The following is a 10,814-nucleotide window of genomic DNA, read 5'->3' on the forward strand; positions in this document are numbered from 1 at the left end:
TAATATCTTAATCCAAGAATAGTACCACTCAACCTTATCGTCATGTCGGACTGAGCCCACCTGCAGAGTTTAACATGACAATCCTTATGAGCTCATCTTGGGGACATTATCAACCTAGATTTCTAGGACACAGTTTCCTTCTATAATCAACAACACACACTATAAGTGATATCATTTCCTAATTTATCGGGCTTATTTATTTATTGAACTAAATCTCACCCTTTGATAAATTATAGAAATAAATATCAAATATATATGCTTGTTATTATATTAGGATTAAGAGCACACATTTCCATAATAACTGAGGTCTTTGTTCCTTTATAAAGTCAGTATAAAAGAAACGACCTCTAATGGTCCTACTCAATACACTCTAAGTGTACTAGTATAATTATATAGTCAAGATAAACTAATTCCTAATTACACTACGACCTTCCAATGGTTTGTTCATTTCCATTTTGGTCATGAGCTACTGTTTATAATTTATAAGGTACTGATAACATCATCTTCTGTATGTGGCACCACATATTATGTTATCTACAATATAAATTAATTGAACAATTACAACTAAATGTAGACAATTTGACCAAATGTGATTCTTTATTCAAAATAAATGTTTACAAAAGCTTAGGCTTTCAGTATACACTCTAACACCTTACTCACACGTCACACTTGTAACGACCCGACCCCTCGGCCCCTTGGGCGGCCCAACTAGCGGCCCATTTGGCGGCCCCTTGGCGGTCCCTTGGGTGGCCCAACTGGCGGCCCAAATTAGCGACCCCTTATGTCGTCGACCGACGACCCTCGGTCGTGCCGTTACTCACTAGGACTTCCCACCCCTGGCCAATGGATTTTTACCTTCCCCAGGATTCGAATTCTAGACCTCCAGGCTAATTACTAGAGTTTATGAATCCTGGTAGCCAAGTGAGTGCCGCTCACTTGTTGATGACATAAGGGGTCGCCAGTTGGGCCGCCCAAGGAGCCTCCAAATGGGCCGCCCAAGGGGCCGAGGGGTCGGGTCGTTACAACACTTGATATGATTTACTCATATTTTTTTGGGGAAGAGCGAGTACCCACAATTACCCTATTCAGGTCAGTCTCCTTTAGAGTTCAGGACTATGTCCTTTATAGAGTTTTAGTCTCTTGCATTTTGTCGTTGACCACTCGTGATATCGCGATGATACATCCTTTTCACTCATTCTTACTATATACCCTATGTCATAGATTAGATATAAATATTAGTTTACATATTTTTCATGCCATTATTTACTTAGCCAGACTCATCACCAGCAGACGGGTTCACATGCCCTACTGCCACATCTTGACCGCATACCTTGCATCCTTAGATATTGATATCGGAGTCATGACTGAGTTTGACATGGTAGGATCTAGGACTTTTCTTTAAGTGATATACATACAGATGATGAGGGTATCTTGTCCTGGTGGAGGGGACCTAGCACCAACTTGACCCAGACGTCGAGCCACAGTCAGATGCCGAGGGGGAGGAGGCAGGGGTGGATGAGTTCATGGATGTGCTTTTTGGTGATCCTCCTGCTCCAGCACCTCCTCCAGCTCGAGTACCACGTCCCATCCCTTGCACTCTAGCCTATCGAGTTACCAGCCTTGAGACAGCTATGACTGGTCTTCGGCAGGAGGTCTCTGATTTTCGGTGGGGCATGCAACAAGAGATTTCTGATCTTGGATGAGACATGCGGCAGGATGTCTCCGGTCTTCAATGGGACATATCCAGCTCTCGAGAGGATGACTGGACTCGTCACACTGAGTTGATAGAGATGTTACGATCTTTGGGTTCCGGACCACCCTCCTCATCATCACAGTAGACTAGGTTACTATTATCTCTATGTATTTTGTCTTAATCGTTGTCCTTGTATATTGACTTATTTTCACTTTAGATATTGACTTGTCACATTATGCTTAATAGACTAGGACTCTTACTTTTAAAATTATTTTCAAAATTTTCTTTAAATTCTGGGGTAAAACATTTTATTTACATTTCTCAAAATAACCTATTTTTAGAATTTTCAAAATCAGTTTTTAGCCTTAGTATAGATCAAACCCTTAGAAAACATGCTCCTATAGATCTAGGACTTGAACATCTCACCAACACATTAGGACTACCTTGTTTGTGTATTGTAGAATTTAGAAAGGGGTGAGATGCAAAAGCAGATTGCCTAGACTTAAGATGCTTATATCAGTGCATCAACATAAGTCTGGGCATTAAATATGAAACAAATAGTAATCAGGTTATGTATTTCAGCTTAGTCAAATACTAACTGAATACAATTAACTTAACCTGACTAACTAAGTGAAAACTGCTATCTTCTAATAGTCAGTAAGTAACTAATGGTTAGATAGTTAAGAATTTTTTTGTTCTATTTTAATGTCAGGTTCAGGGGGAGGATTAATTCAAATTATTTTCATACTTAGTAAAACTATTTGTAACAAAATTCTTTTCTCTTTTTTGAAAATATTTTACAAATTATTTTTGAAAAGTGTTTTTTATTTCCTTGAAAATACTTTAGCAAAATTGTTTTAAAATTTCTTTAATTTTGTAAACTTATTTTTGAAAATTATTCTGAAAATTACTTTAATTTTGTAAACTTATTTTTGAAAGTCATTTTAACTTACAAAAATAAGTTAACTTATAAAGTTAGTAGGTTTTTGCCTTAATATTTTACAAAAGATTATTTTTGAAAATATTTTTTTTCAAGTTAACTTAAAAACTAAGTTGTTTTGACAATTATGAAAAGTTAGTAGGTTTTTGAATACGTGTTCAAAAGTTATCTTCCAAAACTTAGCTATTTTGAAAATTAGAAAACATTAGTAGATGTTGAAAATTATTTATGATATAAAAGTTTAAAGCTTATATTTTTTTAACAATTACTTTATCTGATGCCTTAATGACTTTTTAAAAAAAAATTTAAACTTATTTTCTACATTAAACTCCCCCAAGTCACTCTGAATTCAGTTAGCAATCTCTATTGATTTTTTTTCTTAGCCAATTATTCTTATCTTTTCTATGTTTTTTTGATGAATGTCAAAGGGGGAGGGTTAGGTGGTTTATGTTAGCACCAAAAATATCAAGCATAAAACACCAACTAACTTGAAAACCATTGCTTACTTTTTGCATATTTTTCACTAACTTAACCCAGGTGTTCATTGCATCAAAAAGGGAGAGATTGTTGGTGCGGTTAGCACTAACGCTCTAACTCAGACTTTGATGAATGACAAAGTAGGTTAAGTTAGGTTTGCTGTGATCTAACACTTTGACTGAGTGTGCAGGAGAAATCCAGCTAGGTTGATGGGCCGACCAGATAGTTGGTGTGAAATCCAGCTAGGTCGAAGGATTGATCGGATAGCTGGCATGAAGCCCAACTAGGTCGACGGGCTGACTGGATAGCTGGTACAAAGCCCAACTAGGTCGACAGGCTGACCGGATAGCTGACACAAAGTCCAGACAGGTCGACGGGATGACCAGATGTCTGGCAGGGAAGTTAAGGTAAGTCACTGGAGGGGAGTGACTTGGTGAGGGCACGTTCCCCGTTCGAGGGAACAGTAGGTGTCGATCCAACTTAGATCCATTTTGGAAATCTAAGTTGAGATCTTGACTAGATTCTGGTCTCGAGGAGACAGAATCTAATTACTACTCTATTTGAGTATAATTGTGTTAACACTTTGTTTTGCAGGGTAGTATAATTTGTATTTACCTCGGACTAACATTTTCTTGCAGGAAAAGGATTTGCTTGAAAATGGTGGTTTGGGCGCCCGGAAGGGATCCGAGCGCTCGGAATGTAAAATTCTATCTTGATGCAAATGTGGAGCGCCCTGGTTGGCTGAGCCTACGTTATAGTCCAGGTGCTCGGAAGGGATCCGGGCGCCTGGAGCACTCCTATAAAAGAAGCCTTCCTCCAGAGCTTTGGACAACAACTTCTGCTAAGACTGCTCTATTGTGCACTGCTCCTGCGATGCCACAAAGCTTCTCTAACAACCTATGATTTAATCTTCTATTTCTGTTGTTGGTATTCTTTTAATAATTCTTGTACTCATTTTTGTAATCATTTTTGCGAGTTATTAGTGATTGCCCAACGAAAGCACTCGATAAGTGCGGGCCTTGGAGTAGGAATCGACGAAGGCTCCAAACCAAGTAAATTTGGTCGTGTTAGCATTGTCTTTATTTTTCTTATTTCCGCTGCATACTATCAATTTTTGAATTCTTAACGATAACTATTCACCCCCTCCCCCTCTAGTGAACTCTACGATCCAACAGGGATGCCCATGAAGAAAATGAAAAAAGGGAGCTAGAAGATCTTAATCCCACCACTCAAGCAAGGGTTTATAAATTGTCGATATCATTCCTCAATGATTGGCCAAGACATCACTTGAAGAAGGAAATCCAGTTGTGTTTGCCAATTGTGTTATATTAGAGATGGTTGAAGATTCTCAAACTCTCGATATTCCAGAAAAGTCTTTCCTAGCCACCATCGAAGTTGTAACTAATGCTAAACTCTCTTTGGCGATTGGTGAAAGTAAAATTTTATTTGATTTGTCTAAGGCTACTAATCAGTCTTCTATTGAGGATTTTTGTTACAAGTTACATTGGTCACAACTTTTAGAACTAGAAGAATTTCATGGAAGACCTCCTGACGTGTCATTGAAGTTGAGTGTATTCAATAAAGGACCAAGAGATGGAGCTAGCAAATATCTTGCCCCTCCATGAGCAAGGTTTAAAGGACATTATCACTCTTTGAAATTGAGAATAATTGATGGAGGATCAAAGGATGATAACAACATAGTAAGGAAGTATTTTGTTCTAGCATGAGTAAGATTCAAAATATCCTCCATTAATGGTCTTGTTGAGAGAAGAGGGGAGCACAACCGCTAATGACTAAAACCAAACGTTTCTTGGTAGACAATCTAAGTTCTTTTTCATTTTCATTTTTGTTTGAGTTTTTCTTTTATTTTTTACATCTTATTTTTTTTGTTTTGTTTAATTTCCGGGCTAGAGGGATATGCTGGTCGTAGCAACTGCCATGAGCGTGGGGAGCTTTCCAATGAGTAGCACAGTAGGTTGTGTCAAGGACCACGGTCATGCCACATTTTGACCCTAAAAACATAAAAAATAGCAAGCAACATGGTTTGGTCATGGATGACCGTGTCCTCTCAAACAACATAAAACATGACTAGGCAGTGTTGAAAAGCACAGTTGTATCTCACTGCAGACCAAATTTTAAACAACCATAACTTTTGATCCAGGATGAAAAATGGAGCATACAACCACACAAATCAAAGCTCTTTTGAAGATCTACATTTGAGTACTAAATTCAACCTGTAATGACTCAGTTTTAGATCCAAGAAATACCATTTAAAAGACCTTTTAGAAGCCTATAAGACTTTGTTCAGGATAAAGATGCTCACACGATGTAGGAAAGGCTCTAGCTCGTACAACAAAGGCAAGGACTGAGTATGCAACAAGGGTAACGATTCTAACCCCTTTGGCTTTATTTTTTTGGGGATTTCTAATCATAGGACTCATGTTTTACTTGCTATGACGAAAATGGTGAATTCCTAATATTTAAATGATCGTGTTTTGGCTAATCTATAGCAACAAGGGTTGCTAACTCTCTTCTTACACACAGGAGCACTTGGGAGTTACTTGGATACAGCGAGGAGTCTTCATTTAGTCCACACCAGAGCCACACGTCCAGTATTTCATCTCCATCGATTTTAGATAAGATCATATTTGGTGCCATCTATAGGAACTTCACCTACATTTGAGACGTGAGGATGGACTAGACTAGATGACTCACCACCATGACACTATCGCGAGAAGATTTGAAACTGTTGATATTCGCCCGAGCGGCTAAAATGGTACAATAGCAACAAGCAGGCATCGAGTGCCATCTACCGAACGAGCTCGCTATGTCCGCGACTAGCCATGAGGCCAAGCACGATACTCGAGTGGAAGGCCTGACCGGGTTCCAACCGAGCTAGCCTCCCCCATTGCCTTCCTTCAAGTACCTTTATAGTTGACCAACCTGCCTCTTGTGTCCCGTCACCAATCGCATATCACCAGCCGTTGTTCCGCACGCCCCTTGATGACATGGGTCGAGCGAATAGGCCTTAATACTCATCTTCAGAAAATCTGCCCACCCACGACCATCATAAAGGCAAAGCCCCAATAACCTGTAGCTCTCCTGAGCGGGCAAGCATGCCCTTCTCCCATGAAATTTTGGAGGATAAACTACCGTCTCATTTTCGGTCGCTTTCAATTGAAGAATACGGAGGAGCGACTGACCTGGAGGACCACTTACTCAAATTTGAAAACATGGCTATTCTCTATCAATATACAGAACGGGGTTAAGTGCCGAGTGTTTCTCATAACTCTATCCAGTTCGACGCAGAGGTGGTTTAACCGACTCCCGACCGAGTCCATATGTTGTTTCAAAGATTTTCATAAAGTTTTTCTGCATCACTTTTCTAGCAGCCATCGTTATCATAAGGTGACATTAAACCTTTTTTCTCTCAAGCAAGAGCCCAAAGAGCCGCTGAGGGCATACATAAAAAATTTAACCAAGTGGTCATGGACGTCCCCTCAGCCACCCCAGAGATTTTAGTGAGTATCTTTTCCCAAGGGCTCGCAGATGACGAGTTCTTCTAATCCCTCATTAAGAAACTTTGGAAGGATTTTTATCATCTGCTCGAATGAGCCACCGAATACATCAGCGTTGAAGAAGCTCAATTAGCTCGAAAGAAGGAGGTGGCTCCTGCTGCTCCTGCTATTGTGCCCTAGCGCTGAGTATTTTCCCCTACTTTGCCACCTAAGGGGCCTCAACTAGGCCATCAACCACAACACCGTGAGCCAAGACTGTAGGCGGTTCAACATGTGGAAACCGAGCAGACATACTTCCCCGAAGCTCTGCAATGGGCTCTTATGTTTTGTACTTACCATCGCTCAGGAATCCATAACATAGAAGATTGCTACCATCATGCACACGCCAACTGGAGATCCACGTAGTCAGGTATAGTTAGGAGAAAGCACGGGGACCAGAGATTAGTTTCGATCTAAGAGACTTGGAAGGGGTAGAGATACCCCATGATGATGCCTTGATCATTAAAATTGTGATCACTAACTACAATATTCATCGTACTTTTGTTGACATATGCAGCTTGGTCAATATCATTTTTAAAAGACATTCGAGTAGCTTCAGATAGATAAGAGTGATCTCTAGCCAATGACAACACCCTTGTATGGTTCATTGGTAACGAAGTGTAGCCGATCAGATAAGTCCGACTAGCTATCTCTCTAGGGAAAGAGCCACTCATGTGGATCCTTTGGTCAAACTTCATCATGGTGGACACACCTTTAACTTTTAATGTCATTTTGGATAGACTAGTGCTGAATGAATTCCGAGCTGTCATCTCCACATTTTGTCAAAAGATCAAGTTCCAAGTAGACGGTTTGGTCGGTGAGGTAAAGGGAGATCAGCTCGTAGCCTGCAAGTGCTAGGTGGAAGTAGTGAGAGCAGAAGCTCGCGTCGCTTGGAATTCTCCGCAGGTGGAAGTTAACACCATTTAAGAAACTCCAAGGACCTTAGTTTATTAAGAAAAAGAGGAAGTGAAAATCAATCCTAGTCGACCGGAGGTCGTCACTCAAATGGCTGTCTATCTGCACCCGGAGAGCGAAGTAGAGTTGATTGCATGTTTGATGCGCAACAATGATGTCTTCGCTTGGACATCCTAGGAACTCATGGGTATTTCACCGACAGTGATGGAGCACGCATTTCATGTTCACTTGGATGCTTGTCCAGTCAAACAAAGGAAAAGAAACTTCGGAGTTGAGCATAACCAAATTATCCGGGCGTAGGCTACTTTATGCTAGGCATATTCATGAGGTTCAATTCCCGAGCTGGCTAGTAAATGTGGTGCTAGTGTTGAAGCCTGGTAACAAATGGCTGGTCTACGTAGGCTTCAGAGACTTAAACAAGGCGTGCCTAAAAGATTATTACCCCTGCCACACATTGATCAAGTGGTAGACTCGACTGCTAGATGCTAGTTAATATGCATGTTGGACGTATATCAAGGTTACCACCAGGTTTCGCTTGTCAAGGAAGACCAAGAAAAGGTTAACTTTATTACTGTTGAAGGAATATATTGTTATAATGTTATGTAGTTTGGATTAAAAAATATAGGAACAACCTACCAATGGCTTATGAATATGGTGTTTCACAGGCAGATCGACAGAAATATGGAAGTGTATGTTGATGATATTCTAATCAAGTTTCTCTGACTTGCTGATTTATACGCTGACATAGAGGAGGCATGTCAAACCCTAAGAAAGTATGAACTCAAACTTAACCCCAGCAAGTGTCTGTTGGGGCTGAAAGTGGGCACTTCCTTGGCTACATCGTGACCAAGCAGGGAATCAAAGCCAACACAAGCAAGGTGAAGGCCCTCCAAGATTTGTCGTCACCACACAATCTGAAGGAAGCACAACGCCTGACTGGATGAATCATGACTCTATCCAGGTTCATCTCAAGGTTGTCCGATCAAAGCCTACCTTTTTTCAAAATACTTCGTCGAGCAACAAAATTCCAATGGGACTCTGAATGTGATAAAGTGTTGGAGGATCTTAAAAATTATTTATCTTCTTTACTTATACTCGTGAACCCCATCGCCGGCGTGTCACTATAGATATACTTGTTTTCCACTGAAAGGGTTGTAGGGTCGGCATTGGTACAACAAGATGACAATGATCAACAACCTGTGTATTTTTTAAGCCATTTATTAAAAGATGTTGAATGCCGCTACACTGCTCTCGAGAAGTGGCGTATGTGCTAGTCTTAGCTACTCAGAGTTTACGTCCTTATTTTCTGTCTTATCTAATAATTATTTTGACTAATAGTACTCTAGGTCGAGTGCTCATCAACCAAGAGGCATCCAGAAGATTGATTAAGTGAACCATAGAGCTAAGTGAATACAAGATACAATACCAACCCCGATCGGCCATTAAAGCTCAAGATTTAGCCGACTTTATGATAGAAATACAAAATCCTGAGCTAGAAAAAATGTAGAGAATTTATGTTGATGGATCATCCACTTGGCAGGATAGTGAAGTTGGAATCCTTATTATATCCCCACGTGAAGATCGAATGCAGCCGCTGTTGGATCGATTACGCACGTGAGAGGGGGGGTTAATCACATGGTTTTCAAAACTTTATTTTTTGTTTTAAAATTAAAGTATAAATGCAGTGGAAAAGAAAAACATAAATCAAAAGGATAATTAAACGAAATAGAAATAGACACAATCGATTTACTTGGTTCGGAGCCTTCAGCGACTCCTACTCCAAGACCCAGGTCCCGTGGACCTATTAACGGGTAATCCACTAAAAACCTTTTCTGTACCTTCGGAAAAGAGAATCGAGTATAAAAAGGTTGAACAAGTGCAACATACTGCACTTGTTCTTTTGGAGTAATTAATTACAAAAGAAAATTATCGACACTTAAAGATCAAAGTGGGAGCACTCGTGTCAATGTTGGTCTACCGACCACGATCAGAAGTCCTCGGAGCAGTCGTCGGGCATAGTATCTTTGCAGCAGAGTAGTAGAAGGAGCCCGGAGCAATCATAACTTTAAATGAACGTGTAGTAGCTCGTATATGTGTTGTTGTTCCAATGCCTTCTCGAGACGACCTTATAAAATGCATGGAAGGCGCCTTCCATAGCCATGGAAGGCGCCTTCCATAGCCATGGAAGGCGCCTTCCATAGCCATAGAAGGTGCATCCAATGAGGCAAGTTCTATCCCGAACAACCTGACACTTATCCACAATTTCAGCCAAAATTTATCCTACGAAAGGCGTCGTTATGAACAATACGAAGGTGCCTTTCATCAAGCTTGAAGGCTCCTTTGAACACTGTTCATCCAAAAGCAATTTTTCTCCTTTGTCCTATAAAACCATGTTAGTCCAATAAATAAAATAATAACCTGCAAGACAAATGTTAGCACAATAATAATGAGCAGTATGAATTAGTTCCGTCCTCCTAGGACCAGAAACTAGTCAAGGTCTCTGCTTAAGGATCCCAAATGGATCTAAATTGGACCGACGCATACTGTCCCTCCAACCGGAATGTGTTCTCATTTGATCTAACTTATCAGTTTGCCAGATATCCAGTCAGCCTATCGACCTGTCTGAACTTTATGCCAACTATCCGGTCAGTCCGTTGACCTAGCTGGACTTCTTATCAGATATCCGGTCAGCCCATCGAGCTATCTGGACTTCGTACTAGCTATCCGGTCAACCCGTTGACCTAGCTGGAATTCGTAGCAACTATCCGATCGGCCTGTTGACCTAGTTGGATTTCCTGCACACTTAATCAGGTGGTTAGATCACAACAAAACCTAACTTAACTTACTTATCATTCATCAAAACCTGAGTTAGACCGTCAGTGCAAACTGCACCAATAGCTGTCCATCTAGCTAGAATAAAGGATTGTCAACAATGAAGTTGAGTATGATGCATTAATAGCCAATTTGCAGGCAGCAAAGAATGTAAGGGCTACCTAAGCCCTGATTCATTCAGATTCTCAACTAGTCGCTCAATAATTATCAGACAATTTTGAGATAAATAATGAGCGACTAAGATTATATAAGGAGGCATTTGAAAAGCTAAGAGCAAGATTTCAGGAGGTTATGCTACAGAAAGTTCCATGATTAGAGAACCAGTACACAGACGAGTTGGCCAAGTTAGTCAACTCCTTGAGCCCCTGGACACTGGGCAAGCCGGTCGAGGAAACATTAT

Source organism: Zingiber officinale, chromosome 10B (assembly GCF_018446385.1).
Source record: "Zingiber officinale cultivar Zhangliang chromosome 10B, Zo_v1.1, whole genome shotgun sequence".
Taxonomy (NCBI): domain Eukaryota; kingdom Viridiplantae; phylum Streptophyta; class Magnoliopsida; order Zingiberales; family Zingiberaceae; genus Zingiber; species Zingiber officinale.